This window comes from Phacochoerus africanus, chromosome 13 (genome assembly GCF_016906955.1).
Source record: "Phacochoerus africanus isolate WHEZ1 chromosome 13, ROS_Pafr_v1, whole genome shotgun sequence".
Classification (NCBI taxonomy): domain Eukaryota; kingdom Metazoa; phylum Chordata; class Mammalia; order Artiodactyla; family Suidae; genus Phacochoerus; species Phacochoerus africanus.
The window spans coordinates 18,328,024-18,343,401 of NC_062556.1; the positions used below are offsets into that span (position 1 = coordinate 18,328,024).

At 40.0% G+C, this 15,378-nt stretch overlaps 1 protein-coding gene across 10 annotated transcripts in view; it reads left to right on the plus strand.

Annotated features, from left to right (window-relative positions):
* Positions 1-15,378, plus strand: part of CAB39L (calcium binding protein 39 like) — a 102,828-nt gene that overhangs the window by 15,598 nt on the left and 71,852 nt on the right. For 6 of the 10 annotated variants that reach the window (XM_047755920.1, XM_047755917.1, XM_047755930.1 and 3 more), the window contains exons 2-3: positions 652-800; positions 2,073-2,148. The gene's annotated coding sequence lies outside the window, so the exon portion shown is untranslated. Of the gene's footprint in view, positions 1-651; positions 801-2,072; positions 2,149-8,201; positions 8,268-15,378 lie in introns of all 10 variants that reach the window. The other 4 variants (XM_047755923.1, XM_047755927.1, XM_047755919.1 and 1 more) reach the window with 3 other exon arrangements.

A 15,378-nucleotide genomic window follows, 5' to 3' on the forward strand; every position in this document is an offset into this window, starting at 1 on the left:
AACTATACTAAAACCTTTCTCACCAAAATCCAAAGTTATACAGTATGCTCTATGGTGAAAATAAGTATTTCAAAACGGTAATTGTTGAACAAAGCCACAGTAGTTTATTAGCCTATGACTCAGAATTTAGAAGGTTCTTAAGAGATTGAGCAAAGTGGAAATGAAGTACCAAATTACACAGAAGAACAATGTAATAGAGTACAGGTTACATGGCAGGCTTTGTCCTAGGCACTATTTCTATTCTTTTTTTTTTTTTTTTGGTCTTTTTGCCTTTTCTAGGGCCACTCCCACGGCATATGGAGGTTCCCAGGCTAGGAGTCTAATCTGAGCTATAGCCGCTGGTATACACCACAGCCACAGCAACGTGGGATCTGAGCTGCGTCTGTGACCTATACCACAGCTCATGGCAACGCTAGATCCTCAACCCACTGAGCAAGGCCAGGGATAGAACCCGCAACCTCATGGTTCCTAGTCGGATTCGTTAACCACTGAGCCACGAAGGGAACTCCACTATATATATTCTGTATAATTTATCGGCTACCCAGCTGAGACCTGAGATATTATTTTCTGAAGAGGGTCAGAGATGTTGCGATTTAAACCCAGATGTATGTGATTCCAAAGCCTGTGTTTTTTTCTATTACATTGTTGCAGGATCTACATCAAGTATTGAGAAGAAAGAACATCAAGAGCTAAGTGTTCTATTTAAACCAGTAGTTGCTGCTCAGAAAATAAAGATGCAGACCCGGAATCAGTGGTTTATCCATTCTTCATGGAAGACCATTGTATTAAAGGAGAGAAGTGTAAGTTTTCTCTTATTTCTATTGGGGAAATGTAAACATACACACATGCACACATACACACCCTCATACTGATGTTGGAGATAAAACATTTTATTAAAGTTACCATTCATGGACTTCCCATCATGGAGTAGTGGAAACGAAAATCCAACTCAGAACCATGCGGTTGCGGGTTCCATCTCTGGCCTCAATCAGTGGGTTAGAGGTCCAGCATTGCCGTGAGCTGTGGTGTGGGTCACAGACACGGCTCAGATCCTGTGGCGTAGGCCAGCAGCTACAGCTCCAATTGGACCTCTAACCTGGGAACCGCCATATGCCACAGTGCAGCCCTAAAAAGGAAAAAATAAATAAATAAATAAATTTTTAAGTTACCATTCATGACTGAAATTAGTGAAATGTATGATCTAAAACTATGGCAAATCATGGGAGTTCCCTGGTGGCCTATCAGTTGAGAATTCAACATTGTCACTGCTGTGGCTTAGGTTCTGACTTTGGCCCGGGAACTTCTGCATACCATAAATAAATAAATAAAAGTATGGCAAAAAAAAAATCTAGTAGGCATATGTTTTCATGATGCTGTAAAGAGCAAAACACCTTTTAAAGCTTCTGTTTGTGAAACTTCGAAATTCTTCTAAGCTTTGCGCAAACTGTTAGTACGCATAGGCCTTTAAGACACTAGTTTAGGAGTTTCTGTTGTGGCACAGCGGAAATGAATCCAACTAGGATCCATGAGGATGCAGGTTCGAGGCCCTGGCCTTGTTCAGTGGGTTAAGGATCTGGCGTTGCCGTGAGCTGTGGTGTAGGTCACAGACATGGCTTGGACCCACCAATTCTGTGGCTGTGGTGTAGGCCAGCAGCTGTAGCTCTGATTCTACCCCTAGCCTGAGAACTTCCATATGCATCAGGTGTGGCCCTAAAAAGCCAAAAAAAAAAAAAAAAAATCCCATTTTAGATAAGGTATATTTCCTCCTGTGGAAGGGGAGGGCTGATAGGAATTTCATCGGTGCTAGAGTTCCTCTTATCCAAACCTTCACATTTCTCCAGGTTTCCCCTAATGATGAAATATTTTAATTTGGTTCATTACTACTTTTTAAAAAGTCTACTACTTGGAAGTCATGGACGTAGGGATATTTTCTTATTTTAATTTGATTTATTTGTATATGATTATGATGGAAATTTAATTTATAGTTCTATATACCTGATAACGATAAGGAAATATATTGAAATTTCTATAAGTATTTTTAAAAATAATTTTTAAGCTTTTCTTTTTGTCAGAAGCTGTGTTGATCATCGACTTTGGTGAAGGCTGAGAAAGTTGAAGCAAATTTGCAGATGATACACAACATCTAAGGTAAGCTAATGCAATAACTCAATCAGGATTATAAGTGCCTGTGACAGACCTGCAGGCTACAGTAACACACTAAAATAAAATTTAACAAGAAGCTCCCGTTGTGGCATAGCGGAAACGAATCCATCTAGGAACTGTGAGGTTGTGGGTTTGAGCTCTGGCCTCACTCAGTGGGTTAAGGATCTGGCCAATGCCAGTGAATTTGAAATACAGATAAATATTCTATTTTAAAATTTTTATTTAGCATATTATTTTTTATATGAATATATAATGTATTATTTTGACACCTCTATTAAATTCTAAGATGGTAGTATAGCATAATTTATTCAACCATTTCTTGTTTGTAGGTATTCCAGGCTTTCCAATAGAAATAACATTAAAATAATATCATTAAATCTCTGGACAGATCTCTGAGTATTTTCTCAGGATAGCTTTCGGTTAGTAGAAATAGTATGTTAAAGAGCATGAATATTCTGGTAAATTGTTTTCTAGAAATATTCTTAGTGGTTAAATTCTGCACACCTGTGAATGAAATTTTGTCTCACCACATTCTTGCCAGTGGTAGTTTATGTTTTAAAAAATCTTCCTGGAGTTCCCATCGTGGCGCAGTGGAAATGAATCTGACTAGGAACAATGAGGTTGCGGGTTCCATCCCTGGCCTTGCTCAGTGGGTTAAGGATCTGGTGTTGCCATGAGCTGTGGTGTAGGTCACAGATGTGGCACGGATCTGGTGTTGCTGTGGCTCTGGCGTAGGCCAGCAACAACAGCTCCAATTAGACCCCTAGCCTGGGAACCTGAATATGCTGCAGGTGTGACCCTAAAAAGCAAAAAAAAAACAAAAAACAAAAAAAAAACTTATGTTCTTACAATAGTTATGCTTCTTTTACTAAGGTAAAAACTTTCATCTACTTTTTTTTTTTTTTGTCTTTCTGTCTTTTTAGGGCCACACCCGCCCGCACATGGAGGTTCCCAGGCTAGGGGTTGAATCAGAGCTGTAACGATAAGGTTAAGGTCAGCATCCGAGCCAGGTCTGTGACCTGCACCACAGCTCACGGCAACTCGAGATCTCCAACCCACTGAGCGAGGCCAGATGTCGAACCCATGTCCTCGTGGATGCTAGTCGGGTTCGATAACTGCTGAGCCATGACGGGAACACCTCATCTACATTTTTGATACTGTATTGAAATGGAGAAATTGTCAGCCTTTTGGTAGTTGGCACAATAATTTTTGTTTTTGTAGAAAATGTTCAATTAATTTGGAAGAAATGCCTTGATAATTCATTTGTGATGAATATTGAGTCCACAAGGGTGGATGGAGTTCAAGTATCAGAAGATGATTGTTAAGTTACCTTTTTAAAAAGGTGTCATTTCCATTGGAAGGGTCTCTTTTGCTAAGATTTAAGATGAAGTACAGGAGTTCCCGTCGTGGCGCAGTGGTTAACAAATCCAACTAGGAACCATGAGGTTGCGGGTTCAATCCCTGCCCTTGCTCAGTGGGTTAAGGATCCCACGTTGCTGTGACTCTGGTATAGGCCAGTGGCTACAGCTCCGATTCGACCCCTAGCCTGGGAACCCCCATATGCCACGGGAGCGGCCCTAGAGAAGGCAAAAAGACAAAAAAAAAAAGATGAAGTACATATACAGACTTGGGAATAGAAGCTGGGACAGAAATAATGGGGGGGGTGGGAGGGTGAAAGAAACAGGGTAAGTCTGGCAGGGGGGGAACAGGAACCCTCAAGAGATATAGCAAAAAAAGCACACAATTTATTTTATTTATTAAATGATACCCCCTCCCCTTTTTTCTTTTTTGGCTACCTTGTGGCATATGGAGTTCCCAGGCCAGGGATCAGATCCGAGCCACTGTTGCAACCTATGCTGCTGCTGTGGCAAGGCTGGGTCCTTTAACACACTGTGCCAGGCCAGGGATCAAACTTGTGTCCTGGTGCTGCAGATGCCACGGATCCCATTGCCCCAGAGCAGGAGCTCCTAAAATGACGCTCTTTTGTGTTTCCATTTACCTAAAATATTTTTCTGTGGTTAATAGTCATTGGTTAATAGCCATTAATGGATTTGTAATCATTTCTCCCACTCTAGATCATGTTTTGTAAGTCTTTAGAGTTTTAAAGTAGAATGTATTTATTTATAAAGATGATGGAATCCAACTATAGTTACTGCACTAATTCTATAGAGATATTTCCATTCAGTGAATGTGTTTTATTATCAATTCCATGTGTTTGTTTGCTGTCAGTGGCTTTGTTTGCATCTGAAAATTAAATATCTTGTCTAAAGTTCTTCCCATTATTATCAAGCTTCAGAATGTAGAAAGGGATACTTTGAGACTGGTTTCCCTTGACATTTTAAACCAAGTAATTTATAACTCAAGGTTTTCTGTCCTTTTACTCAGCCTGATTCTTTGTTCTTTTTAGATACTGTTTTGCTTCTTGGCTCTAGAGCACCAGCTTACAAATTGTCCTTTTAAAGATTTATAACAGAAATAATATGATTTTCCAACATAAAATGTTCACGTAGCTCTGATTTCAATAATTTGTAGCAAAATGAACATTTGTAAAAAATTGGAAAATTGGAAGGCGACATACTTTATAAAAAAAGAACATGCATCAGTTCTCACTAGGATGAGTTGTTCTTTTATTAAAAGCTATATTGTGTTCTTAATTGACATGAGCAAGAACTTTTCATAAACATGGAGAAACTTTTCAAAGTTTCTACTTTTTGTTGCAGAGAAAACAAAAAGTAGATCCAGCAAAGAAGGGCGGGGAAATACGAGAATCATAACCATCTGACTATTGTTGTTGCACTGAGCCTGTTTTTGTTGGATATGATGCTATTGTATATTGTATCTTAGGATTCCATGATTTCATTCTTACTTCATTCTTTGTTATTCTTTAAATTGGAAAGTTGGGAGTTCCTGTTGTGGCTCGGTGGTTAACAAACCCGACTAGTATCCGTGAGGACTCATGTTCGATCCCTGGCCTCGCTCAGTGGGTTAAGGATCTGGCGTTGCCGTGAGCTGTGGCTAGGCCGGCAGCTACAGCTCTGATTGGACCCCTAGCCTGGGAACCTCCATATGCTTTGGGTGCGGCCTTAAAAAAAAAAGACCAATAAATAAATAAATAAATAAATTGGGAAGTTGGAGGAATGCCATAGCATGTATTTCACCTAGTTATTGTTCATAGTACAACTGTAAGTGGAATTATAACCATCGAACTTTGAATGGTTATAATTTTATAACTTTGAACCATCGAAGTTTGATGTACATGAGTTACTGCCTTTAGCTTTTCTTCTTGCTACATTTATGTGTTTTTTGATAACATCACTTTTCGCTCTGTTCAAATGCACATTCTATTACTCCACCCTCCTTCTCTTCAGATGATCTTGAGACCTTCTTTTCTGAGAAAATGGAAACAATCGTGTGCTTCCTAATTTATTCCTCTTTACTGGACAGTTTCTTTACTCACACTTTCTCTTCCTTTTTCATTTTAGAAGAATATGTATCATTATTTGGGGGGTTAAACTTTCAACTTATGTTCATGATCCCATCTTCCACTGGGGCTTAAGACTCTTGCCTCATTAATTATTCTCTTCTTATCTTTCATCTTCCTCCTATCTGTTCTACCCATTCAATCTACCAAGAGTTCAAAGTATTAAAAAAAAAAAAAAAAGCAACCAAATTCCCCTTTCATTAGTCCTTCAAGCTCTCCTCTTCCTTACCAAACACTTGAAAACAGTAATATGCTCATGGCTCCTTTATTACACCGCTAGCCTCTTACAATCCTAAATTTGCCCTGGACGGTTTGTTGTGTGTCCAGGGCTACTAAGACTCCAACCTCTCAACCAGTCTTCTAGGCAAGGCAGTCGAGCCAATATTACCAGTTTCCGAGAGAGACTGGCTTGGAGTTCTCTGCCTGCTTTATGCTTTGCCACAGGGAGGTGTGCTCTGGGGATCCAAGACTGGCTTTGGTCTCTTTATCAGCCTATGTCTTTAGGATTTTAGGGGAATATGAATTCTTAAAGGTCCCTTTCCTTGTCCTAAGTGATTCTCCAAATATTCCTACTTCCCCTAATACCTTTGCTTTGTAAGAATTGAAAAAGGGTCTTAGAAATTAGATTATAAGAGTTCCCTTGTGGCTCAGCAGGTTAAGGATCCAGCAGTCACTGCTATGGCACTAGTTTGATCCCTGACCCAGGAACTTCCACATGCCATGGGCGGGTCAGAAAAAAAGGAGAAAGTATTTTCACACACACACAAAAAAAACAAAACATAATTATACTTTCTTTATATACAGCATTGTAAATCAGTTATACTTTAATAAAAATTAAAAATTAAAAAAAATTTAGAAGAAATTAGATTACAGATTTAGGCAGGGTGCTCATCACTGCTCCACAGTACTTAGTGTTGTTGTCCACTTTGTATTCTTTTCTTTTCTGGCCTCAGGTGTGGCATATGGAAGTTCCCAGGCTAGGTGTCAAACCAGAGCTGTAGCTGCCAGCCTACATCACAGCCACAGCAAGGCCAGATCTGAGCCACATCTGCTATCTATACCACAGCTCACGGCAATGCCAGATCCTTAACCCACTGAGCAAGGCCAGGGATCGAACCCAAATACTCATGGATATTAGTTGGGTTCATTTCCCCTGAGCCACAACAGAACTCGCCCACTTCACATTCTTGATGATTCTCTCTCTCTCTTTCTCTCTCTCTTGGCCACCTTGTGTTATATGGAGTTCCCAGGCCAGGGATCAGATCCAAGCCACAGTTGTGACCTAAGCTGCAAGCTGTGACAACACCAGATCCTTAACCCACTGTGCCGGGCCTGGGATCGAACCTGCATCCCAGTGCTCCCGAGATGCTACTGGTCCCATTATGCCACAGCAGGAACTCCTTAATGATCTCTTTTTTGGTCATCTTGATGGTATACTTTACTGGTTCTCTTCTCCTTCTCTAAATGCTGTTTCTTTAGTCACCGGTTTTTCTAACGCCACTTGTAGGCATTCCCTAAAGGTCTGTTTTTGGCTCTCTCTTGGGCCTTTCATATTGCACTGGCAGAGTGGGTGACCCCAGATGTATTGCTCTGGCTTGTTTTCTCTCCAAGTTGTAGTTTTATGTGTTCAACTGTGTGGTGTAGCATCTATAACCAGAAGTCTTACCGGCACCTCTAACTTGTTACATATCCAGCAATTAGTTATTTTGTAAAATTTATCCCCCCTCCCCTTTTTTGGCTACACCTGTGGCATGTGGAAGTTCCCAGGCCAAGGATCGAACCTGTGCCACAGCAGTGATAATGCCGGTCCTTAACTTGCTCAGCCCCAGAGGAACTACTGTTTACCTTTCTTTGGTTGTTATTTATCTTGAAGATACTATCCACCTACTCTTTCACATAGGCATGGAAACTCATCATCTTGTCTCTTCTCTCAATCATCATCTACATTTATTCAGTTGCCAAAGCTATTGTCTCAGATATTCCTTGAGCCCTCGCATCCCCACTGCCTAGTTACCTTCAATGTCATTCTAGATTACTGCAGTTGCCTTTAATTTCATCTCCTGTTTCTCTGCCTTTTTGATTCTTCTTGTACACTGCCAAATTCATATTCATGAACGAGAGTTTGATCGCAACATGACCCACTTTTGCCCACAAATTAACAGTTAAACTCATTAGCCTGGTATTAAAAGCTCTTCATAATCTGATCCTAACCTTTCTTTTCAATTTTTGTTTGCTGTCATTCACATAGCATTTGCTTATGATAAACCACTGTTTTTTGTTTTTGGGGATTTTTTTGGTATTTTCTAGGGCCACACCCTCAGCATATGGAGGTTCCAAGGCTAGGGGTCTAATCGGAGCTGTAGCCACCGGCCTACAGCAGAGCCACAGCAACGTGGGATCCTTAACCCACTGAGAGAGGCCAGGAATCGAACCCACAACCTCATGGTTCCTAGTCGGATTCGTTAACCACTGAGCCATGATGGGAACTCCTAAACCACTGTTTTTCACATCTTACACTTCCTAATGCTCTGTTCCTATCTCTGTGTTACCAAATCAGACACATCATTCAAGAACGAGTTCCAGTGTACCTTTTCTGTGAAACCTGTGATTCCTCAAGATATTAGTAAGGTTTTATTTATTTATTTTTTTTTTGGATCTTCTGAATTTTTTGGTATTTCATTAGTCTTTTGTGATTCATGACTTTTTGCCTTATACTATGGTTATTTTTGGTACATATCTTATATCCACTAACAGAATATGAATTCCTTATTCTACCCTGTATCTCCAAAGAGCAGATTTCCCTCAGAGGGGCGGTTGAAAGAATCCTATACACTGAAGTGACAAGACAGTTGTAACAGAACCTTGCCATTGTAAAGCGTTCCGGGCCATCACGATTAGTTATATGGTTTGTCCAGAGGCTCCTGGCCAGGGAAGTGAGTGCAGCCTGAAATTCAGCTCATGTCCCCTTCTCTCACATCAAATTATGTGCTAGGCTGGTGCAGGGCTGCAACTGCCTGAAGAAAAGTGTACTTGTTCTTTGCGTGAAGGTGGTATTTGCTGGTTAATCTGCGCATCTCCTTGACTGCACCTGTCCCTTTTTCTGACTCTCACCAAAGTACCATATAAGCAACCTGAAAGTATCATTGAAACTTATTAGCATTGAAACTACTTTGAGTGGTGGCTCAGGACTAGTGGGGCCATAAAAAGACAAAAGAAAAAAAGAAACTACTTTGAAACAAATTGAAAACTACTTTGTGGGAGTTCCCATTGTGGCTCAGTGGAAACGAATCCGACTAGCATCCTTGAGGATGCAGTTCAATCCCTAGCCTTACTCAGTGGGTTAAGGATCTGGTATTGCTGTAAGCTTTGGTGTAGGCTGCAGACCCGGCTCAGATCTGGCATTGCTGTGGCTGTGGTATAGGCTGGCAGCTACATCTCCGATTAGACCCCCAACCTGAGAACCCCCATATGCCCTGAGTGCAGCCCTAAAAATAAAACATATGTATTTGAGATATCATATATATGTGTGTGTGTGTATGTATATATATATATATATATATATATACACTTTGTGTCATATAGACACAGAGAAAACAACTTTGTGTCATATAGATTCAAAGAAAATACCCAAAAGTTGTTGGAATGAAAGATGCGGGTTGAGTGTAAAATAAAGCATTGTTATAGAGCATCTCCTTGATGATTTGCTATTAATCTCCAATTTGCAAATATTCTGGAACCTCTGTGCAACTTCTAGAACCTTCGAGATTGCCTGTAATTTTTAATTTAGATTACATGGCTAATAGTCCCATTTCCCTTGCCCACGTCTCAACTCTCCATCTTTTGGTTAGAGTAAATTAGACTAAACTCCAGGGTTTCTGTATACCTATCCTACACTTTTTAAAATGCTGCATTCAGAATTATTTTAATGGAATTATTTTGGTCTTCTTGGTATATAAGAAAAATGTTAAAGTCCCTAAACATACAGTTAATGATTTATTGGTATGTGGGCACGTGTATCTTTGGAGCACCTGGTATGACATTTTGCATCTGCTAAGTGTTTAATAAATGAGGTTGACTGCAAGTGCATGTGATTCCTCCAGTGGCCCCAGTCGAGAACAGAGCAACCACAAGTTGAATGATATATTTTAATATATGTAGAGATGGTTTTTAATTTTATGCGTGGAGTAATGTCTAACATTTAACACTTAACTAAGGCATGTATGTATATTAGTTCACTTGATCCTCACAGCTAGTTCTGGATATCTGCAATTTAAGGATATATTACTTAGGTGCCATCTGTTTTCATTCAAGTCTGGGTCTGCCTAATTCCAAAGATTCTGTGACCTGTGATGCTAGTCACTTGATAAGAGAAGAATGTTCAGAATAGTTTATCATATAAAGGTCTTCAGAGGCTATATATCTATATTTATGTATTACTAAGTGTATATACAGAGATACATATTTTATCTTGGCATTAGGGAAACAAGACAGTTATTCCTTGGACTTGCATAGTTGATCTTATCGTTGAGGGCTAAATACTGCAGCTGCCACTGCAGCGCAGAACCAGCAGGGGGCCAGAGTAGTGCTAAGAAAATGCAACAGAGATTAATGTTCTCAGCTTTGAGAAATTCCTCTGACATTTTGGAAGTAACAGCCAGTGGGCAAGGATGTCACTTAAATTTGTAACTCAAAGCTTCTTCCTTCCTAAAAATAGCAGAAGGATATGGGAAGCAGAATTAGTATGAGAGAGAAACAGAATAATGAATATTTATTATGTTGTTAAAGTTAAGATCTTTTAAAGATTTACAAATTTGTCCAAGGAGTAGCAATTAATAGACGATTAGAAATGTGTTTTCATTCTATCAAGTAATCCCCGTTTCAGTACAACTTGGAGACCTCTAAAGCATTTCTCCCCCAGCATTTCTCCTATATTCTGCTTTTATGAAAGCCATTTGAATATCTCTTTTTTTTGGCCGCACCTGTGGCGTGTGGAGGTTCCCAGGCTAGGGGTCAAACCTGCACCACAGCACTGCCCCAAGCCACAGCATGACGATGCCAGGTCCTCAACCACTAAGCCACCAGGGAAGTCCTGAATATCTTCAGGCAGGTTCCAGGGCCACAATATTTATTCTGTCTGAAATGGGAATTATGAGAACTAGAGATATTTATGGTACATGGATAGCATGACAAACTCCTAAGATAGTAGACATTCTTTGCTTTGTGGCATAAGGCTATTAAAGAATAGCTCAAATGTGATTCCTGGGCTGGCTGAAGGTGTAGCTGTGGTATTTTGTGTCTATATTGTATAGTCTTTAGGAAGAAAAAAAAAAATAGAGCAACAAAAGTATAAGTGAGAAGTGAAGGGAAAAACTTTAAAAAAAAAAAAAGAAGAAGAAAGTGAAGGGAAAAAGTTCACTGGGAGTAAGGGAGAGGTAAACACCACTTAAAAAACAAACAAACAAACAAAAAAAACCTAGGGAGTTCCCGTCATGGCTCAGTAGTTAACGAATCAGACTAGGAACCATGAGGTTGTGGGTTCGATCCCTGGCCTTGCTCAGTGGGTTAAGAATCCAGCATTGCAGTGAGCTGTGGTGTAGATTGCAGACGTGGCTCGGATCCTGCATTGCTGTGGCTCTGGTGTAGGCCGGCGGCTACAGCTGCGATTGAACCCCTAGCCTGGGAACCTCCATATGCCTCAGGAGCAGCCCTAGAAAAGACGAAAAGACAAACAAACAAACAAAAACCTATAGTTACCCAAGTTAGCAAAATCACAATAGGTTCACAATACTTGTTAGCATATTCGACATATATGTATATGTATATTTAATCCTGGTGAAAATAATAGTCATTTCTCCTATAACACTTTGTTTTGCAAACACACATTTGTTCCAATACAATTGAATATATTTGGAAACAATTTGAGCATAATGCAGATTTCTCATTTACTTTTGTACAGTTTCAAAGAAAACTACCTAGCTGAACCAAACTACGGAGAAATACACAAAACGCAGACATGCACATACCTCAGAAATGTACCAGCCATCTCTGTGTACCACATGTGTCACAGTCATCCACCTTTGGTGTTACAACTCTTCAGCTGATTTCAGATAATCCTCTTTCCACTATTTCTAAATAATTCACAATTTACAAGTCTTCTAACACCCACTTCTACAAGCAAATGTCATATCTTCTTTCAAGGAAAAGTGCCATATTTATTGTGGTGTTTACATATTTGTTAAACCACTTAACATTTATAAAAGCATGCTACTGTTTTTATTAGGTTTCTACTTAAAAAAAAAGTCTCTGATGAAATTTTTGAGTATTGAGTTCCAGCCCTACTTTCCCCACAATTGCTATGGTTTTTATTGCATGATGCTGTGTAGCATGGTGATTTTTAGAAACACTTAGACCTTGTTTTGAAAGCTGACTCTATATGTTAATTGTAGAACATTTGGAAAGCATAAGAATATATGAACATAATTACCAGTGTTGCAGCTAATGCTGGACCATGATATTCTGTACGAATGAATCTACTTCATTCAAAATACAGCAGGCATGCTGAATGATTATGGCTATGCTGGTTGTTTGGACATCTGGTTTGGTTGGTCAATGTCCATGCCACATGGAACCCAATAATTAAATACAAATATTAATATAAATATTAACCTGGGGGCTTGAGTAATGGTCAGGGCAAGGAGGCTGATTAGAGACAAAAATCATAGCATTGAGTCCAGATTCAACAGTTTCTGGCTTTGATTAGTAGAAGACAAAAGGCAAAGCAATTAAAAGCCAAGTGATAATCTAAAACAGTTGTATTGTCAAAGAAACTCAAGCCTGAGAAATAAAACCTTGTCGTTTCCTATCCCTTGGCAAGTCCCAGACCTCTAAATCTGACCCCCAAACAGGTAGACTGGCTTCAGCAGGAAAGCTCTCAGTCATGAACCGTCCACAATGACCCTCTCACATGTGACTTTGGAGGACAGTGGATAGGGATTAAAGAGATTAGAGCAAGGGGCAACCAATTTGGTAGCTAAGGATCCCGTTCCCAAGTAGGGAAGCTTGCTCTTCCTGTCTAGAAAAATCACATACATATTATAGACTGATGTTTCTTCACTTCCCCTATTTTTATGTGGGAGTATTTTTTCCTGGTAACTTGTTTTCCCTTTGCCTTGTTTATTAGATATCAGGGGTGAGGAGGCTAAGTTTTTAATTGATCCATAGGCTAGACCAAAAGGAGCTACTTCAAAATTGATTAAAAAGCATCAAACCAACAGAGATCTTGGAACTGGATGCAGCAGGTAAACACTTTGGAGCAAGTGTGAGTGCACTGTTCATCACATTTGGAAAACTTCTCCCTGGAAAAGTGGCTCATTCCAGATCTGGAACAAAGTAAATACATAGTGGTGAGCCTGCAACATTGTCTTGAACAAGAAAGCAGTGAAAATTCAAAGATTATTGAAATTATATCAAAAGGATGTAGGAGCTCTCTTGAAGGGACTCCACTGGCCAAATTTGGGGAGATTTGAGTCATTATTTTCGATATCTCCTATATACCATTGCAGATCCTCTAGGACTCATTTGTCATATTTCAGCTCTATGCAAACCCTCTGGTAGGCCTCATCTCCTGTCATTCTGCAAGCGCTTTGCTACCTTCCCCAGGGCTTCCTATGGACATTGCCATGGGGTCTACCAAGTACCCAGACCCACACATGTGCAACCCGGAAGAAGAGAGGAATTAAATCCAAGTGTTTGGGAGTTAGTGCCCTTTTGGGAAAGCCTTTGATCAATAGACGGTAAGAGCCAGTAGATAAATTCTTCCTCTTCCTTTTCTACCCTCACCCACAAACCCTAGGGATAATTCTGAAATGCAGTTTATAGGCTTCTAAGAGGTTCAGTCTGATACATTTAATCGGTGGCCAGCTTGATGTTGCATTGTCATACTGGCTCTCCCTCCTCCTTTGCTTTATTCCCCTATTTCCTCTTTCCTGCTCATTGTGGTTGGACTTCTTATTAAAATAATATTACATGAGCTTTTTGCTTCAGACCCTGCTTTGGGGGGGATCTCAGGCTAGGAGGACAGCACCAAAAAAAGAGTAATGCCTATAATTGATTGAAACATGGAATATATAAAAATTTGTGAGCCTATAATGATATTCAAAAGAAGAGAAAGACTTTCCTCACCAAAAAAAAAAAAAAAAAAATCTCTCATTTTCCACCATTGGAAATGAGTATTACCAGCTTCTTACTTTCAAAATTGGTAACTAAATAGAGAATTAAGCAATTAGAAGTATAGTTGAGAAGAAGCTCTTCTCTACAAAGGAATGCCAGGCAATATATGTAGAAAGAATAGAATTTTTAAAATCAACAGTTTACAACCCTAGTGAAGTGATTGATTTAGGAAAGGATCACCAGTGAATACTCAGATCACTGGAGGAAGCACTGATAGAGAACTGCACATTTGCATGTTGAAAAATACCACTCCCCCTTGGGAGTTCTCTTCATAGTGCAGTGGGTTAAGAATCTGACTACAGGAGTTCCCGTCGTGGCTCAGCGGTTAACAAACCCAACTCGTTATCCATGAGGACTCGAGTTCAATCCCTGTCCGTACCCAATGGGTTAAGGATCTGGTGTTGCTATGGGCTGTGGTGTAGGTCGGATTCAGCTCGGATCTGGCATTGCTGTGACTGTGGCATAGGCTGGCAGCTGTAGCTCTGATTCGACACCTAGCCCGAGAACTTCCATATGCCGTGGGTGCAGCCCAAAAAAGACAAATCAATCAATCAATCAATCAAAGAATCTGACTGAAGCGGCTCAGGTTCCTGCAGAGGTGCAGGTTCGATCCCCGCCCAGTGCAGCAGGTTAAAAGGATCCAGCATTGCTGCAGCCATGGCATGGTTTGCAGCTGTAGCTCAGATCTGATCCCTGGCCCAGGAACTCCATATGCCAGGGGTGGCCCAGAACTTCCATATGCCACAAGTGTGGCCAAAAAATAAAAATATTTATTTTAGGAGTTCCCGTCATGGCGCAGTGGTTAACGAATCCGACTAGGAACCATGAGGTTGTGGGTTTGATCCCTGCTCTTGCTCAGTGAGTTAAGGATCCGGCGTTGCTGTGAGCTGTGGTGTAGGTTGCAGACGTGGCTCGGATCCCGCGTTGCTGTGGCTCTGGTGTAGGCCAGGGGCTACAGCTCCGATTCGACCCCTAGTCTGGGAACCTCCATATGCCACGGGAGCGGTCCAAAGAAATAGCAAAAAGACACACACACAGAAAAAAAAATATATATATATTTTATAAATGAATAAATAAATAAATATGTCTGTATCCTAGTAGCTAATTAAAAAGAAAACAATTTCAATAAAGAAATTTGCTATTATCCTCTAACTCATCAAACATAGATCGCTAATAATGAGACTTTTCCCTCCTGGTGTGCTAACATTATGAACTTAGGAAATTATCTTGTCAAAATATTTATATTTTATTATGCTTTTAGAGCTAATTTCCTGTTTATAGAAAATACAAGGCATGAAGAACAAGTTAAATGGCACCACAAAACACATTCTTTCAAGTTTCTGTAACAGAATTGTCTTGGACTTTTGAAAATGCCAGAATCATTTTTAAAAAAGGAAGAGGAGAGCATAACAATGAAAGCATTATTCTTATGTAGATCTGGTCTGGCTGAAAAAACTGTCTTACCCAGAGATCAAATAAATACTCATCTGTTATTTTCTCATATA